Genomic DNA, 20,256 nt, shown 5'->3' with positions numbered 1-20,256 from the left:
CGATCTGGGCAGAAGAGGACCTCCAGATGGGCAGAAGTCTTCATCCATGCGGCATCTTCTATCTTCATCCATCCGTAGCGGAGCGGGTCCATCTTCAAGCCATCTGATGCGGAGCATCCTCTTCCATCCGACGACTAACACTAAATGACGGTACCTTTAAGTGACGTCATCCAAGATGGTGTCCCTTCTATTCCGAATAGCTGATAGAATTCTATCAGCCAATCGGAATTAAGGTAGAAAAAATCCTATTGGCTGATCCAATCAGCCAATAGGTTTGAGCTTGCATTCTATTGTTCCAATCAGCCAACAGAATGCGAGCTCAATCCTATTGGCTGTTTGGATCAGCCAATAGGATTGAACTTCAATCCTATTGGCTGATTGGATCAGCCAATAGGATTTTTTCTACCTTAATTCCGATTGGCTGATAGAAGAGTCTTGCGTTAGCCTTAAAAAGCAGCGTTGAGAGGTACCAACGCTGCTTTTTAATGCCCACTGGTATTACGAGTCTGGCAGGTACAGGTGTAACGCTCACTTTTCTTCCGCGACTCGAGCATACCGCAAATCCATTTACGTCAATATGTTTCTGCACTCTCAACCAGTAGACTGTGAATTCTTCGGAGCAGGGACCTCTTCCTCCTGTACTAGATTTGCTTAGTTTGTTATGTTTGTATTTTATCACAAATCCTTGTCATAGTATACCTCTATCTTTGTACCCAGTGCTACAGAATTTTGTGGCGCTATACAAATAAATGATAATAATTATATATATATATATATATATATATATATATATATATATATATATATATATATATATATATATATATACATGTAAATGTATGTATGTCTATGTTAAAGCCTTTTGAGATCAGACTCGGCTCCAGAACGAATGAAATGGCGGGACATTTTTTCTTCACGAGGGGGCACGCATTTTTTACAAAGCATGTATGAGAGCCAAAATAAGAGCAGAGTGAGGGGACATCCCTTAGAAGAGAAATAAAATAATGCTACACTGACAGTGCAATTACCACTCAGAGTGGCATTGGCGTTTCTACTAAAATACACTCGCAACAGAAGCATCTGACAGAAGCACTTTTAATCCATACTGCACTGAGACTATAGTGGATATATCAAGCAAATGCATATAGAGAGTAAATTACTGGTTAATGTAATCAGCTGGTAATGATATTTCTACTTAAATACACTTGCAACAGAAGCATCTGACAGAAGCACTTTTAATCCATACTGCACTGAGACTATAGTGGATATATCAAGCAAATGCATATAGAGAGTAAATTACTGGTTAATGTAATCAGCTGGTATTGATAGTAGCCAGTGTACAGCGTTGGACATCATCGTGTTTGGCTGCTATTTTTCCAAGTTTTTGCTGACTTTTTAAATTTGCATTTTATTTAAATGCCTAATAAAGACTATGTTTTAATTTTGAGCAGAGTATACCCCTTTCCTTTCTTTGCCAATGTTAGTAAACAACATAAAATATGCATGACGTGAAGATATATTAGCATCAGGAAACCACACGCTTTGCCTGTACAAGGTCATGAGCGACCCGTTATGCCAGTCACAGGCTCTGAGCGAATGCTGCCCGCCTGCCCGGTGGGTATATAATGCGGGCACAGAGCAGGGTCAAAGCTCAGTTAATACTGTATAATATGGTAAATAGAAAAGCTTGGGACTTACTGTAACCAATGTGCGCCTCTGAGGGCCGCCATGTTTTTGTAAAGTGGAAGCATTCCCTTAGTTAGGGTTCTGCTGCTGTCGGATGAGAAGGGCTCCTTCCCCTACTGCTTGTATTGCTGGCCCAGTGCAGGTATTGGACTGTAACTTGAGCATCACATGCATATGGGCTGGACAATAGGTTGGCATTGTATAAGGAACCACCTACTGTGTGTGACTGGTATAGATAGACACGCTATGCTGGGATCACCTACTGCATGTAACTGCTATATACACACTATAATAGGAACACCTACTGTGTGTGACTGGTATAGATAGACATGCTATGCTGGGAACACCTACTGCATGTAACTGCTATATACACACTATAATAGGAACACCTACTGCGTGTGACTGCTATATACACACTATAATAGGAACACCTACTGTGTGTGACTGGTATAGATAAACACGCTATGCTGGGAACACCTACTGCATGTAACTGCTATATACACACTATAATAGGAACACCTACTGTGGGTGACTGGTATAGATAAACACGCTATGCTGGGAACACCTACTGCATGTAACTGCTATATACACACTATAATAGGAACACCTACTGTGTGTGACTGGTATAGATAAACACGCTATGCTGGGAACACCTACTACGTGTGACTGCTATATACACTATAATGGGAACACCCACACCATGATTGATATGTACACAATTTGCGGAGTGGTTGTTGGAATCATTTGTGAACTGTTCCCACTGAGTGACTGGTTTACAAAGTTTTTTGAGAACGTTTACAGTTTGTGGCTAGTGTCATAGCTACCCTAAGTGAAGACGCATAGCGTGTAAGAGATTTATTCTATACAGTCTCCCTGTAAGAGTCTGGTTTGCACACATTGTGCAGGGAACAGTTTCTGTGTGTTGCTTGTAAAAGGTCAGCATCATTCCACTGAGAAAGTGATACACACACAATATGCTGAGTGAATATCCACTTCGTGTGACTGGTATCATAACTAGGATTACCACCTTTCCAGAATTATGACACTTATTTATACAATAACAAAATTATTTTTTTGAGGGGGCACAGCATTCCATTTGGGCGGGCTTTGCCCATCAATGCCCCCCCATTGGAGCCGACCCTGCCTGAGACCCCATATCTTTGAGCCCTATATTTTTTTTTATTTTTTTTTTATTTCAAAGTTTTTTATTAAGGACGTAATTTCAACAAACAATCTTTCCCAGTTAAGGCAATAACAGTATGCATACAATAAATTTTGCATGAAAGATACAAAAATGAATGTGGGAATTGGCTGGGTTAATGGACAAGTGAGGTTGACAGTCTTTCCCAACCTTAAAGTCCTCATTTTTACAGAGATATCTCGTGTATATACAGTGGTTTTTCTAGAACATAATCTCATAACAACAATCCACACTGGTGTAATCTTTAAGGTAATAAATCATTCAATAGAGGACACACATCAATAGGATTAAGAGATAGCATTATACTATACTATACTATACTATACTGCAGACTCCAAATAATATTAGGTCGTTAATGCGGAGGGGACTCCCAGACCCCTCTCCGCCTATTTGTGGGTTTGCAGCGCGGACTCCGCTTTCTATGTTATCTTATTGCAGGCCTATCTCAATAGGGGGGTGTCCGGGATAAGGGGGAGATTCTGAGGTGATAGCGCTGTCTCAAGAGGGGGGCAGTGTTAGGGGGCACAAGGGAGGGACCGAAGGAGGTGTATTCTGGTTTTTATAGATATCAAGGTATCGGCTGGGCGACTTAACATAGACTCCAAAGGTTCCCAAGTAAGACAATAATTTTGCAGTTGCCCTCTCTCTCTCTGGCTACAAAATTTTCCATATTCTTAATGTAATTTACACCCTCCAGGACGCTCTGGAGCATTGGGGGTTGGCTCTTCTTCCAGTTCCTAGCTATAAGGAGCTTGGCAGAAATGAGAATATATATCAGAAGGTTCTGCTTACTCTTGGGTATTCTGTCAAGCTCCAAATGTAGTATGGCCAGGGCAGGGTTCAGGTCCGTCGTTAATCCTAGATCTCTGCAGACCTTTTCTACCTTTTTCCAATAGCCCTCTAATCCAGGGCATGTCCACCAGACATGTAGGGGGGACCCAGGCTCTCCACAACCCCCTCCAACACTGTTGTGAATGCCCGGGAAAGAGCTTCTGTATCTTTGTAGGTACAAAGTGCCATCTGGTAATTACTTTAAAGTATAGTTCATATAAGGTAATGCAGTGAGTTGCTTTTTTTCGTTAAGCTAATGGCTTTGTGCCAGGTCTCAGTTGTGAATGTTAGCTGTAAGTCTCTCTCCCAGGAATCCATATGTATTGTCTTTTGTCGAGAGAGGTTTAAACTGTTGGAGATTGGTCATCCACCTTACCTCCCACATAGTCAAGTCTCTCAGTGAGTCGTCCAGAAATCCCCAGGATTTCATTAGGGTGCGCAGTCTTAACAGATCAAATCTTAGGTTGGGGGTCAAAGTAGGGAAGTCTAACATATCCTGGTGTGGTCGTAGTTTGGTATTATTGTAAAAGTCCTGTAATGTATTTATGTCTGAGTCATTCCAGGCGCTAAGGTGAGCGTTTGGTAATCCTATCAAGAGGCCTCTTATGGAGTGTACTGGTGAGGGGTGTGGGGCTATCAACTTATTGTGCCTTAATTTAAACCAGTTCTCTTGACAGCACTTCACAATGTTGTTTGCAACATGTATTTTAGTTTCCCAATGCGGGGGCAGCCAAAGCAAGTCTTCCAAGTTAATGTATGCTGGCAGTGATGCCTGCTCTAGCTCTCTCCACTTTGTCGGGGGGAGTTCTCTTGCCCATGCTGTAACATGCGTTATCATTGCCGCTTCATAATATTTTCTGACATTAGGAAGGCCCAAGCCCCCCTTCTCCAGAGGCATATGTAGGATATGCGCTGCTACTCGAGGTCTTTTATCATGCCAAGTGTAGGTGTTGAAAAGGGTCTGGAACCTCCTAATCAAGGTACATGGGACTGGTAGCTGAATACATCGGAACAGGTAAGTAAGTTTAGGGATAATCATCAGTTTAAGAGCTGCTATCCTACCTAACCAAGATATCTCGTCGTAGCGTTTGGAGTGAAGCTCTGCGGTGATATTTGTTAGGAGAGTTTCAAAGTTCTCCTTTATTACCGTAGTTTTAATATGGGACAAAAAAACTCCTAAGTGGCGAATTCCTTTGGAGGACCACTTAAAAGAATAGGTGGATTGGATAGAGTCTCTCTCATTCTGTGGAATATTAATGGAGTATGCTTCCGTTTTAGTCACATTCAATTTATAGTAGGAGATTTCGCCAAATTGTTTAAAGAGGGCCATTAACGGGGGTAAGGAATCAGCAGGGTCTGTTAGAAAGACCGTAAGGTCATCCGCAAAAAGTGCCAATTTCTGGGGGGTATCATGCAGCTGTACATCGTGGATCTCCCTTGATTCTCTAATGGCGAGCGCCAGAGGCTCGATCGCAAGGACAAATAGAAGGGGGGGGGGAAGCGGGCATCCCTGCCTGGTCCCATTTCGGATCGTTATTTTGGGCGAGCAAAATCCCAGTCCCCGAACAACTGCTGTGGGAGTGGAATATAAAGCTTTGACCGCCCTGACGAAGGAGTCCAGGATTCCAAACGCCGAGAGGGTCTGAAACAGATAGTCCCACCTCACCCTGTCAAACGCCTTTTCGGCATCTAGTGACAGGGTGAGCATCTGGAGGTCCATATCAGCAGCCTCTGAGAATATATTCAGGAGGCGTCGGGTGTTATCTGTGCCTTGTCGGCCCTGGATAAATCCCACTTGATCCAAGTGTATGAGTGTCTGTAGGTGCTTCCCCAGTCTATTCACTAGTATTTTAGCGTAGATTTTTGCATCAACATTGATAAGCGAGATGGGTCTATAGCTAGAGCACAGTAGGGGGTCTTTACCTTCTTTGGGAATTGTTGTGATGTTTGCCTCCAAGAGTTCGGCCAAAAAGCTACCCCTGGCTGCAGCATCACTGAACAATCGAAGTAGTATCGGAGCGACAATCGGGCTGAGTGTCCGATAAAATGTTACTGTAAAGCCATCTGGGCCTGGGGCCTTATGAGGTGCCAGTTCGCCTATGGCTACTTTAATTTCTGTTAGTGTAAATTGTTGTTCTAGCTCCGCTCTAGCTTCTTCCGAAAGGGTGGGTATGGGTAGTCCTTTTAAGAACCCCTGGAAATCGCCATGATTGGCTGTAGTCATCTCTTCAGTTGCCTCAATGTTGTAAAGAGGGGAGTAGTAAGCTGCAAATGCAGCGCCTATGTCTTTGGGTGCATGTACTACTCCTCTATTTTTCTCAATGTGGGGTATTCTCTTTTGTTGCGTGCGCTTGCGGAGTTTGTTAGCAAGGAGTTTATCTGCTCTATTCCCTTTATAGTAATAGAGTTGTTTGAGTTTGTGTAGGTTCTCTTGGACCCTTAGCAAATCTCGTTTGGCTATTTCATCTCTAATGATTCCTATTTGGCGCGCCATCTGGGGGCTGGGATGTGCTTTATTCGCCTGTTCGAGTATGCGTAGGTCCGCGTAGAGCTTCGCCAGAGGCTGATTTCCCTCTTTACGAAGCCGAGCTGTTTTTTTAATAAAATGTCCCCGAAGAAATGCTTTAAGAGCTGCCCACACCATGTCTATGTCAGTATTCCCTATGTCATTGTGTGTTAGGAATTCCTTGATGGTCTCTCGTAGTGCCGGGAGTTCCACGTCAGACAGCCATTGTTCTGGGAGTCTCCATGGAGGTCTACCAGAAAGGGACTGTAATTTGGAAAAGTCCAGATAAACCATGTCGTGGTCGGACCACGTGCATGGTCTAATGTTGGGGTTTGTAAATTGATCTAGGGACCAAGAGTCGCAGAATATGTGGTCTAGTCGAGAGTATGAGTTATGGGCTTTGGAATGATGTGTAAAGTCTCTCTCTAGGGGTGCTAGGCATCTCCATGCATCATATAGATTATGTTGGTAGATGAGTTTCCGGAAAGCATTGGAGGTGGATGAAAGATTCCTATCTGAGTGTGTCGTGAGGGTGGATTGCTTGTCTTTGGAGGGGTCCCATACCATGTTAAAGTCTCCCCCTATTATTAAACTTCCCCTTTTGATCCGGTCCACATGCGCCAGGAGCTTGCGGAGAAAGGGGATTTGCTTGGTATTAGGTGAATACAGTGAAACTAGGGTAAATAATGTATCATTAAGTGAGCAGATATCTGCCTTCGTTATCTTTTTCAACATATTCCAGTTTGTAGGACAGGTCTTTACTAATTAATATAGCAACACCTCAATTTTTGCTTTCGGAATTAGAGGCAATCTCACAGGTCGGATAGTGTCTGGAGATCCCAGGTAGCCGAGGCTTCCCCGACCAGTGGGTTTCCTGTAGGAATAAGATGTGTAATTTGTGTGCTAGGACATAGCGCTGCAACAGCTTTCTCTTAGTGGGGGAGTTTCGGCCCTGCGCATTCAATGTAGCTATACGTATTGGGGCCATTATGGCAATGGTCCAGGGGTTATCGGGATCGCTGGGGTTAAGGAATTGGTTTGAAGACAAAGCGTGGGAGCCACTCTTACCTTAGGGGGGTGTAAGTCTGCCGTATATCTTTGAGTGTGGGGTGGCAAGGTGAGTAGCCTTTATGACTGTCTAAAAGTGATATATGTACACTTTCGCAATCAGTGTTCCATCTGGTCTATGCCAGAGGGACACAGCTAAATTATTGGGGGGGGGGTGCTATGCGGAGAGGGGTCCAGGGCCCCGCTGGCCCAGTGTGGAGTTCATAAAGCAACAGATAAATAAGAAAAGAAACAAAAATAGATAACAACAAAATAGAATGAAGTAAGCAAAAGGCATATGTACTATATTGATAAGTTATTTGTATATGGAGTAACATATTCAATGCTGTACATCTCAAAGGTTAAAACAGTAATCTCAACAGGAGAAACAAGAAACAGGATGGGACAATGCAACAGGAGGTAAGTGGAGGCGAGACATCTGTTACTTCCCCTTGTATGGCTATAGACAATATTGTCTCAAAATAGGGACTTATATAATATTTGGTATCTCCCCACTAAGGTTACAATGTGATGCTCATGGTAAGTGGGGTTACTAGTAGGGGGCTTAGCATTGTGTTCTCTAGAGAGCGGAGGTTTGACTTCCCTCACCCGCCGTTGGCCGTTAAACAATAGGCGAAAACAACAAACTATGTCTATTAAACAATAGGCGAGAACAACAAACTATGTCTATGTTTGATAGCTAAGGGTCTCAAGGGGCGTTAAGTGGTGGGTTTACGGCCCATCACCGAGCAGTGCAAGTGTTTATGAAGAAATATAATCTATATGGATTTTGGAGGGTAGGGTACTTTCTCAAATAGCGGTGCCTTAATTTTAAGTTGTCAACAGTAAAGAATAATTATAGATTTAGTTCTGTTGGTTACATCCCCACCTTAATGCTTAAGGGGTTCTAGTCTCATTGCGGCATTGTGGGTGAGCATTTGAGTTAATAAACATATATTACAACGTAACACAGTTATAACAACACAGAGGCCTTCAGTAGGGGGAGCTAATAATATCAAGGAAATGTGACCAGCGTCTACTCTTTAGGGCATAAGGTAAACTGCTTCCAGTATCTAAAGGACAATAAAGATATTGCAACAGAATCCATAAACAGTCGGTTAAACAATTACATGGTATAAGGCATCATAACAATAACATGTGGCAATCTCATTCAAGAGCAAAAACATATGGCACAGTTGGCTAGGTAGATGTATAATGTAGTGCAATAGTTTAGAGTCACTGTTGCCAATCTTGCCAAGAAATAAAGAGATGTAGAGTCCTTAACTAGTGTCTAACATCATAGAAAACACACAAAAAATAACATGTAAAACTGTTCTGATCTCACCCATCTTCCTCCTGCTCATCTCCTGGAGACCTTCATAAATTGTGAGGGACATACCCTCCAATGGAGGGGTATCCCCCTAGAGGAATACAATCAAAGTGTCTTACATAAGCAGGTACTCTATGGGTCTGTAATTAGGTGTGTGCCAATAGTGTCTCTGAGTTTCTTGAGGGATCCAGAGGGACTTCCATCCGTTCCAGAGGGTCTCTGTGGTAATGGTTTCCAAGATGGTGCTGATGCTCTTAGGCCAGTTCCCCGCTCTGCGCTGGTAGATTGGACCTCTTTATCTGGTGGAAGGAGGTCCCATTTTTGGAGTAGTTCCCTTGTTTGCTGGGGAGTAGAAGTTATATATTGGTTGCCATCTTTGGTGATAATAAGCCGTACCGGGAACCCCCATCTGTATTTCAAATCTCGTTCCCTTAGTATTTTGGTATACGGTTGGTAGTGTCTCCGGATCTGTAACGTATGAGGGGAAAGGTCTGGATAGATTTGTAATCCCACATACTCCTCAGGAAGGCGTTTGTCTCTGGCAAGTGCCCTGAGTATTTTCTCTTTGTACGTGTAGTAGTGGAATTTAGCTATCACATCTCTTGGCTGACCACCATCTGCTGATCGTGCTCTGAGAGCTCTGTGCACTCTATCTATCAGGTTTTCATTGTTTGTCACAGGGCCCAGTATTGCTTCGGATAGCTTCTGTAGGTACTTCTCAAGTTCTTGTGGTAACACAGATTCTGGGATGCCTTTTATTCGTATATTGTTCCTATCCTCTAGGTCCGCCAATTTCAGTTCCAGGTCTGTAATTTGGATGGCCAAAGACTGAGAATAGGAAAGAAGGTTGGTGTGATCTATTGCCAGATCTTCCTGTCTGCGCTCTAGCGCGTCTGTTCGCTCTCCAATGAGGCCAATATCTCTCTTCAAGTCCGCATGTGATCTGTCAAACTTTTTCGATAGAGATTCATGATGTGATGCTAGCAGCGCTTTCATGGTGTCCATCATATTATTATTAGAGCAGGTATCTGTCCCCAGGATCTGTGAGGCTTTTTTAACTAATGTTGGACCAACCTGGGTATCAGAGACACTACCTGTGTCAGAGTATTCATCCTCTGATCTTGTTTGGGTAGTTTCTGGGCGGTGTTGAAAGTGGTCAACTACCGTTCTTTTGGGTGTAGAGTGGGGTTTCAGCTTGCGTTTGTGGGCCTGCGACATTTTGTGGGAATTACAGATGAGACTAGCTATTGGTAGATTTCTGCTGTTGCTGAGGACCTGCTTATTATATGTGTGCTAATACTGTAGCATTGATCGACCGGCGGGGACACAGACTCTTAGGAATTATTTACATATTGTCATAGCCTGGATCTTCTAGGAATGAGACAATACCTTCTCAGAGATATCGTAAGCTGCACACTTGTAAGTCAGGTGTCCTGTCTAGGTGAAAGTAGAGGGGTAGGTACCCAGGAGGTCTTTCCTTTATGATATATGTTCTAATTTCAGGTACAGCATTTGCTGTATAGGGTGGTATGTATAGCAATATCAGTTCTTATCACATATCCCACTCCTCAGGGGATTTGTCTCCTGTTGACGAAGTGGGGGAGGGGATAGGGATATGACTCACCTCCAGTGGGGCGAGAAATGATGAGGAGAGGGGCTGTTGTTTCTGATTGTAGTTATAAGGTATGTCCAGGTTCCCGGTGTCAAAGGTACCTGCAACCAGCAAGGGTATAAATGTAAGGTTATTGGTCTCTGCAGGGAAACCAGATCTTGAGGGAGCAAAATAGGGTAGTTATGCGCTGGCTCCCCAGAGAGTGGGTCAGAAGATCCTGCTTTAATAGTGGCCTAGCCCGTTAAGTGTTAAGTAGATGGGCTAATGGACGTTAAGTGGTCTAGTGTTGTAGTAGGCAAGATGAGTTTCCACAGTTAAGGGCAATAGAGTAGAGTGTCGCCCAGTTTGTCACACTTTTAAGTGAGTATGTATAATGCTGCGTTAATAAACTGTCGTGTGGCCTCACTCTGGGATATGCTGCAGGTATCTGCGTAGCGTTCTAGTTGCTGGCAGGCGTGGAGCGGGTCAAGTGTGTGCAGCTGGGCAGGGTAACAAGGACTCAGGCTGTATCAATCACTCTTCTCACCTGATCCCTACAGCATGCTCATCTCGCTAGGCCCGCACCGCAGGAGCACAAGATGGCGGCGGTTCGCACCAAGGAAGATGCGGCGCGGTCCAGGGTCTCCGGCCTCCCAAATTTTCACCCGCTAGTCCAAGACGGGCCTCTCTCTCACCTCCAGATGGGACAATCAGCCAGGGGTAAGTCTCGTTGGCCGTTACGGCTTTTGTGTGCGCTGGATCTCTGGTCCCACTCAGGGGCCCTGTCACTGTCCACAGCCTGCTGCACCGGAGCGGAGCCCCGACCCTCCGGGCAGCAGTAGTGATTGAGTCGAGCCCTCTTTTACCCACAAGCGGGGCTGTGTGCCGGGAATGTCTGGTGTGCTCTGCCTTTGCTGCAGCGATCTGCCGGGTATCCTCACAGGTTGTCATGGATTTCCTTATTCCTTTCTGTCCCTTTAATTTTTACCTGTGCTCACACCTAGCAAGGTTATTTAAAGCCTGGACACGCCTCCCTCCCTGCTTCAGTATTGTTTCCAGTTTAGCATACAGCTTCACAGACCTGCTGCAGGGATTTACCTCTCTCTGTTCAAGTCTAACTATCTGAAGGTATTTAAACCTTTTCAAATACGGAGCCTACTAGAGCAACTGAAAGAGACTTATATGCTAAGTCTGAACATTTCCTAATTTGGATTAACAAACACCGCTGCTGCATTATTTTCCTGCTTAATTGCCTCTGGCAGATCAAGTGTTTTCCAAACCGCAACTGCAGTCTCATCCTATATAAGTTGTGAACTTTATAACTTTGTACAGACGCTTAACTTACATTGGACCACACTTACAGGATACCTCCTCATATTCCTCTTCACACGCTTCAGGAGTAGCGAGATAAACTTCAGACTGAACTTTTGTGAGTAACGCTACAGCACAGCACTTAATACCTGCTCCACCCATATGCCTGTTCAGCTCTCACAAACAGCACAGCTATCAGCGTGTATCACACTTCAATTGACTAACAGCCTGCTGCATCTGTACTGAACTAACGCTCCTCCTGTGTGCTCAGTGACTATCAGGAAAAGTGTATCCCATCCACGGTGCGTTTGGTTAACAACTGCTGTGCAACCTGATTCAGAAATACTGATCAGGAATTTAAATCAAATAGTAACTTTCAGCTGCCATACAGACAGATACATTGTAACTTCCTCATTGTATCTTAAAGTAAGGCATACAATCATATATTTTCCGCAGTTGAGATCCACAACCACAATCAGCTCATTACATAATACTGAAGCCTATAAAAATGGATCCAGCGGAATTACCTAAAATTGTTTACACTCTCTCCCAGAGGGTGGATCAGCTAAGTCATGGCCTTAGAGAATTACAAGTTCAAAATGAGACACTCAACAATATAATAAAAGACTCAATGAATAAATCAGCCACACCAGAGGCTACCCCAGAACCCCAAGTCTCTATGCCCGACAAATTCCATGGAGACAGGGCTATGTTCTCTCAGTTCAAAAACTCTTGTTATCTTCTTTTCAGTCTAAAACCTAAAAGCTACGCAACTGAACGAGTTAAGGTTTTAACGGTCATTTCTTTTCTGCGAGGTGAACCCCGCAAGTGGGCTGACTCATTCTTTGAACAAGATCATCCTATTTTAACATCACTGGAAGACTTCTTCAAAGAAATGGCAATTCTTTATCAAGATATTAACACTCAGCTTACTGCAGAGACTAAAATGAGGTCTCTTAAACAAGGGAAAAAGCAGGTGGAGGAATATTTAAGTGAGTTCAAGCAATACAGTAAAGATACTGAGTGGAGCGATATTGCCCTTAGGAATCAGTACCGTCTAGGTCTAAATGATGCCCTTAAAGATGAACTCGCTCGCATAGAGCTTCCTAGGCCATTGGAAGGACTAATCACACTAAGCATTCAGATTGATAGAAGGTTGAGAGAACGCAAATCAGAAAAACAAGGTATGGATACTATCACAAGACCCTCTCCTACTTACCAAAAACCTACAGTCACTCAAACCTCAGAACCTATGGATTTGGGATTCACTACAGGCCCTTTACAACCAGAAGAAAGGAATCGCAGATGCATAAACAACCTCTGCATGTATTGTGCTTCAAATGCACATACTGTAAGAGAGTGTCCTATCTTACAAAGGCAGAAGAAACGTAAGTCCTTCAGAAAAACCACATGCTTAACCACTAATGTTAACCAAGTTGCTTACTGCTCTTTATCTCTTACCTTACAGTGGGATCTACACCAGCAAATCAGTGAAGCCATCATCGACTCTGGGGCACATTCTTCCTATATTGATTCTGTTTTTGTCACTATAAATAAAATACCCACTGTGTTGAAAGCAAGACCTGTGTCCATTAGAGTTATTGATGGTAATACAATTAGTTCCAGTCCTATTACACACCAAACTATTCCCATCAAGGTTTCCACGTCAAGTGCACACACTGAATTCATATCCTTTGATGTGATAAATTCTCCCATGTTTCCCCTGGTTCTTGGTCTACAATGGTTACAGACGCATCAACCCACCATACATTGGGATCGCCTCGAAGTCGAATTCCTCTCAGATTATTGCAAGAACACCTGTTTTCATCACTCCTTGATCTGTTCTATAAATCCTACTGGAAGAATTATTCCTTCTGACTATCAAGATTTTCAAGATGTATTCAGTGAAAAGGAAGCAGAGTCCCTTCCTCCACATCGCCCGTATGACTGTCCTATTCAACTACTTCCAGGAGCTTCCATTCCTTACGGGCACATATACCCTCTATCACAGCCTGAACTAGATCACCTCAAAACTTACCTTTCAGAGAATTTAAGGAAAGGGTTTATACAACCCTCTTCTTCCCTTGCTGGGGCCGGAATTTTCTTCGTCAGAAATAAGGACAACTCCCTACGCCCTATAATTGATTATAGGGAACTTAATAAACGGACTGTCAAGAACCGCTATCCCTTACCTCTAATTCCCGAACTCATCGAACGTCTCAGTCAAGCCACCATATACACTAAATTAGACCTACGTGGAGCCTATAATCTCGTCAGGATCCGAAAAGGAGACGAGTGGCTCACCGCCTTCAGAACAAGATATGGGCTCTACGAGTATAAGGTGATGCCTTTCGGGCTCTGTAATGCCCCGGCAACGTTCCAATATTTAATAAACGATATATTCCGTGATCTCCTTGACATCTGTGTAGTTGTATATTTGGACAACATTCTGATATACTCTACTAACATCATTGAACATATAAAACACGTCCGTTGGGTGCTCTCTCGCCTTAGACAACACCGACTTTTTGCCAAATTGGAAAAATGCATCTTCCACACCTCTGTTATTACATTCCTGGGTTATACTATCACTCCCACAGGAATTCAGATGGATGATTCAAAAGTGCAAACTATTAAAAACTGGCCCATACCTTCCACCAAAAAGGACCTGCAAAAATTCCTCGGTTTCTCCAATTACTATAGGAAATTCATCAAGAATTATTCCTCTCTTACTAAGCCTTTAACTTCTCTTACAAGTGTCAAAACTACTTTCCACTGGACACCTCAAACACAGGCTATTTTCGAACACCTTAAGGATGTTTTCACTAAAGCACCGATTCTTAAGTTTCCAGACCCTGATGCCCATTATGTACTTGAAGTTGACGCCTCCAACTACGCTCTAGGGTCCATTCTGTCTCAACGTAAAACTCCAGAAGATCCACTCCACCCTGTTGCCTTCTTTTCACGAGTAATGACACCAGCTGAATATAACTACCCTGTAGGTGAAAAGGAGTTGTTAGTGATCAAGGTCTCATTAGAACACTGGAGACATCTCCTAGAGGGCAGTAAATTTCCGATACTAATATACACGGACCACAAAAATCTGGAATACCTTCTGACTAACCGTACCTTATCCTCTAGACAGCTAAGATGGAGTTTATTCCTATCAAGGTTTGATTTCCATATAACCTACAGACCAGGGAGTAAGAACGGGAAAGCGGATGCCTTGTCCAGAAAAGATACCAATCCTCATCATTCCGATACTCCTGGTACAGTCATTCCAGCTGAGCAATTCATTACACTATCTCCTACTTATCCTGAAGTCCTTAAACTCCTACAACAGAAAGATACTTCCATCCCTAAGCTTAAACTCACACTGGGACAAGATGGTCTTTATTACCACCAAGGACATCTTTATGTACCACCTTCCCTTCGAGACAATTTGTTAAAAGAACATCATGACTCACCGATGGCAGGACATCTTGGAATCCACAAAACCTTTGATCTTCTTTCACGTACGAACTGGTGGCCTGCTATCAGAACTTCTGTGCAAAGATATGTTCAATCTTGCCACATATGTACAGTTTCCAAGACTGAAAAAAGACCTCCTTTCGGATTACTCTTACCATTACAGATACCTGACCGACCGTGGCAAAACATAGGAATGGATTTCATCGTCGAACTTCCATTGTCACTTGGTTACAATACCATACTTGTTGTTGTTGATCATCTTACCAAGATGGCCCATTTCCTCCCATATCATAAGCTCCCAACTTCATCAGAACTTGCAGGTCTTTTCTTGAATAACATCGTCAAATTATACGGTCTCCCAGATTCCATTGTAACTGATAGAGGTAGTCAATTCACCTCTCGTTTCTGGAAAAAATTATGTGACACTATGCAAGTAGAACTCCGATTCTCCTCCTCATTTCACCCCCAATCAAATGGCCAAACAGAGAGAATAAACCAATGGCTCGAACAGTATATTCGTTCATATTGTTCCAACCACCAAGACCAGTGGGCTAATACCCTTGCTATGGCTGAATATGCATACAACAATTCTACAAGTTCCACTACTTCCAAGACACCATTTTTTGCGAATTATGCTTTTCACCCTTCCTTCCAACTTCACCCTCGGACAGATTCAAACTGTTCCAAGGTTGATGACCTCACTAAGGATCTCCAGGATCTTTTCATAGAACTCAAGAGGCATATAGCTGATGCTCAGGCTCATCAGAGACGTTACTATAACCTCCGAAGACGTCAACCACCTTCCTATAAAATAGGTGATCTGGTCTGGCTGTCGACCAAGAATATAAAACTGAAAACCCCCAGCAAGAAACTTAGTGCTGTCTTCATTGGTCCTTATCCTATCACAAAGATTGTGAACCAAAATGCTGTTACCTTGGATCTGCCTTCTACTTTTCGACTTCATCCCACCTTCCACGTCTCTTTGTTAAAACCTCATTGCGAAACTAGACAGGTGGCCAGCCAGATTCCTCCTCTCATCTTACAGGATTCGGACACGGAATACGAAGTTGATTCCATCCTGGACTCCCGTATTTACCGTGGAACTCTTCAATACTTAATCCGTTGGAAGGGGTTCTCTGAGGAGAATGACTCTTGGGAACCTTCCTCGAATGTTCATGCTCCCAAATTGGTATCCCTGTTTCACAGGAGGAATCCAGAACGACCTAGATTCGTAGCTGCGGGGCACCTACCCTGAGGTGGGGGGTATGTCATGGATTTCCTTATTCCTTTCTGTCCCTTTAATTTTTACCTGTGCTCACACCTAGCAAGGTTATTTAAAGCCTGGACACGCCTCCCTCCCTGCTTCAGTATTGTTTCCAGTTTAGCATACAGCTTCACAGACCTGCTGCAGGGATTTACCTCTCTCTGTTCAAGTCTAACTATCTGAAGGTATTTAAACCTTTTCAAATACGGAGCCTACTAGAGCAACTGAAAGAGACTTATATGCTAAGTCTGAACATTTCCTAATTTGGATTAACAAACACCGCTGCTGCATTATTTTCCTGCTTAATTTCCTCTGGCAGATCAAGTGTTTTCCAAACCGCAACTGCAGTCTCATCCTATATAAGTTGTGAACTTTATAACTTTGTACAGACGCTTAACTTACATTGGACCACACTCACAGGATACCTCCTCATATTCCTCTTCACACGCTTCAGGAGTAGCGAGATAAACTTCAGACTGAACTTTGGTGAGTAACGCTACAGCACAGCACTTAATACCTGCTCCACCCATATGCCTGTTCAGCTCTCACAAACAGCACAGCTATCAGCGTGTATCACACTTCAATTGACTAACAGCCTGCTGCATCTGTACTGACCTAACGCTCCTCCTGTGTGCTCAGTGACTATCAGGAAAAGTGTATCCCATCCACGGTGCGTTTGGTTAACAACTGCTGTGCAACCTGATTCAGAAATACTGATCAGGAATTTAAATCAAATAGTAACTTTCAGCTGCCATACAGACAGATACATTGTAACTTCCTCATTGTATCTTAAAGTAAGGCATACAATCATATATTTTCCGCAGTTGAGATCCACAACCACAATCAGCTCATTACACAGGTTCAGATCGGGACAGGCCTCAGTGTGGAGAAGTTGAAGATCTTCTTCTAGTGGATAGAACAGCTGTCTCGGTGTAGTCAGGTTATTCCCAGCTAGCAGGAGTATAAAACACTGAAGGTTCTCCTCTAGAGATAAAAAAAGCAATTTTAAATGGCTGTTTTATAGCTATTTTTAGGTAGATAGTAAGGAGCTCTCTCTAGACACGTCTCTCCAGCTTGACGGTTAGCTCCGCCCCCGAGCCCTATATTTTTTATTATGAGTGTAACTGTACTTTTAAATATAATTTTGATGTGTTTTGTGCAACTGTTTTGTCCCCGTAACAGTTGACCAGAACTCTAAAGTTCAGTTGCGCTATCCAATGTGCGTTAAATTCAATTACGCTACAGTGCAAACCTCCGCAATAAATCTGGAATCCAACATCATTCTAGGGGAATATTCCAATAGGTCAAAGCTTACCATTTAAACAGTAGTGGCTGGTACAATGGAGCAGTGAGGGCAGTGCACCTCCAAATGTCCCTAAAAGCCTTACAAAATGCCCTTTTAAGGGCTATTGGTAGTTTATTTATAGATTAGGATAAATTAGTTTGTTATTTTCTTTAATGGAAGTTTATTATTTTCTTTAATGTTAGGTTGTTTTTTTAATGTAATGTTAGGGTGTTATGTAAATTAAGTTTTTTATTTTTTGTAACTTTTTTATATAGTTAGTATCTTTTTTATCTTATTTCATTGTTTTTTTATTTGGGGTTAAGTTTGGGGGTGTTAGGTTAGGAGGCTTAGTTTATAGTTTAATACTTTGCGTTGTGGGGGGTTGGCATTTTAGGGGTTAATAGGTTTATATAGTAGTTTGCGTTGTGGGGGATGGCAGATTAGGGGTTAATATATTTTAATAGGGATTACGATGTGGGGGGATGGCGGATTAGGGGTTAATATGTTTATTTAGTATTTGCGATGTGGGGGGATGGCGGTTCAGGGGTTTTTGAATAGCGTTTTGACGCGTCAGTTTATTTTTTTTCTGGTTTGGTTTTTTATGTGCAATTTCAAAAAAATTGTATTTTTAATTTATGCGTGCAAGATGATATACTGGCGTAAATTACTGGCGACACCTGAGAAATGTGCATTTGCGCCCATTTCCTAACCTTGCCAGTTTTCCAACTTACTGCAGTATAGCATCTGGCGGCGCAAGTTATGTGATTCACCCGATGTGCAAAATTTACGCCACATATATAATCTCGCCCTTTGTGCTTTCACGAAATCTGATGCAAGCAAAAGGTAACCAGAGAATTTTTCTTAAGATAAGATTTTTATGTAATGCAAAAGAGCTATGATTACTTTAGGGCACTGCATGACAAATGCCCTTCTAAGGTCAATTTTTTAGGGATAGGTTTTTTAAACAGCCTCTGATGAAGCGCATGTATGCATGCGCGAAACGCGTCAGGTGTCTATCTGTACCTGCACCTGTCATTTGGCCATTTGGCTGAATAAAAGATATTAATATCAAGTTTGCTGTCTCCGGGTCTCCTCTTTCATTCCCCCTGGTGGGATTTACCTTCTTTTTTAAACATAGTTTTTTTGGGGGGGTTGCTTTGGTTTTAGAATAGGGTTTTTTATGCAAAAGAGCTAAAATCACTTCAACTAGGACACTGCATGAAAAAAATTGCATTTTAAAGGAATAGTCTAGTCAAAACTAAACGGTCATGATTCAGATAGAGCATTGCATTTTAAGCAACTTTCTAATTTACCCCTATTATCAATTTCTCTTCATTCTCTTAGTATCTTTATTTGAAAAAGCAGGAATGTAAGCATAGGAGTTTTGTTCAGCACCTAGGTAGCGCTTTCTGATTGATGTCTAAATGTAGCCACCAATCAGCAAGCGCTAACCTGGTGGAGTCAAAAATGGTTCGGATCCTAAGCTTACATTCAAATAAAGATACAGAAGAGAACAAAGAAAAACTGATAATAGGGGTAAATTGGAAAGTTGCTTAAAATTGCCTGCTCTCTGTAATTTAATCCCTAAACAGGTGAAATTATACAAAACAATCTATACGATAATTCCGGCTTGGAACAGGATTGGAGCAAGAGCTGAACTAAATACTAATATTCCCAGATTCCAAACCTTCCTAGGCAATCCAGAGTATCAAGAGGGTACACAGTCCTTATTACTGCAGATTTGGCATAGGAAAGGTCTTTACCTGGTTTCACAGCTCATCAATTCAGAGGCAGGAATTATTAAATCCTTTGAAGAGCTAAAACAAGAATTTGACCTTAATAATTGTGATTTCTATGCATATCTGCAAGCCAGACACTATGCTCTGCAGTTAGTCAGTACATTTTCCTGGAAATGGTTATGGGATAAACTTAATAACTGGCCAGTTCTGGCCAAAGCAGGCCATTTTTCTATCTGCACATGGTATTCATATTTGGTCTCATATAAGGGAGAATATAACTTAGGAAATTTAGCCCAAAAATGGATAAATCTCATCTCCAACAACATTGATCAAGATCTTCATGTATCACGTTCTTTATCTCTGCTTTTTTGTGCCACAATAGCTGAAACCTCGAGAGAGTCCCATATAAAATGATTACATCAGACTTACTACACTCCGGATAAAGGTTACAGATGGTATAACAAGAACTTTAACAAATGCCCAAAATGTAGCTTACTTGCTGCAAATCTTACACATATGATCTGGACTTGTCCCAAACTACAGCAGTTTTGGAGTAAAATAGAATTTTGGCTACTCAAGGTGTTGAAAGTAACTCCCTTTAAACTTACCATGATAGACATTATTTTTCTGATAGACAAGAACTTACCCCTAAATGAATCTAAGATATTAAACTTGGTTATTCTTGCGGCCAGAAATGTAATCTTTAAGAAATGGAAGAGCAAATTTTTACCTTCAATTATAGAAGTAAAAAATTATCTTAAAAAACAATATTTAGTTGAGTAATTAGCTACAGATTTGAACTCAGATCGAGAAATATCTTCCTTTTTCAAAAGATGGTCTAAATTCATTATAATATTTTCACCCAGAGAAATAGATTATCTGATATTTCCATTCAGAAACACTGAATTAGTCTTGTTAGGTATCTGGTAGAACGGAGGAGAGGATGGAGGGTTATATAATACATATTTTTTTATTTGGGAGGTGGTCTTGAGGG

General features: G+C 42.2%; 1 long non-coding RNA gene across 1 annotated transcript; it reads left to right on the top strand.

The window, feature by feature from the left end:
- Positions 1–12,813: 12,813 nt before the first annotated feature.
- On the top strand, positions 12,814–13,083 carry LOC128651522 (uncharacterized). The gene is made up of 2 exons (XR_008401107.1): positions 12,814–12,891; positions 12,972–13,083. It is a non-coding gene; the product is annotated as an uncharacterized LOC128651522 (long non-coding RNA).
- The last annotated feature ends 7,173 nt before the right edge of the window (positions 13,084–20,256 follow it).

This window comes from Bombina bombina, chromosome 3 (genome assembly GCF_027579735.1).
Source record: "Bombina bombina isolate aBomBom1 chromosome 3, aBomBom1.pri, whole genome shotgun sequence".
NCBI lineage: Eukaryota > Metazoa > Chordata > Amphibia > Anura > Bombinatoridae > Bombina > Bombina bombina.
This window is presented reverse-complemented; position numbering and strand designations above follow the sequence as displayed.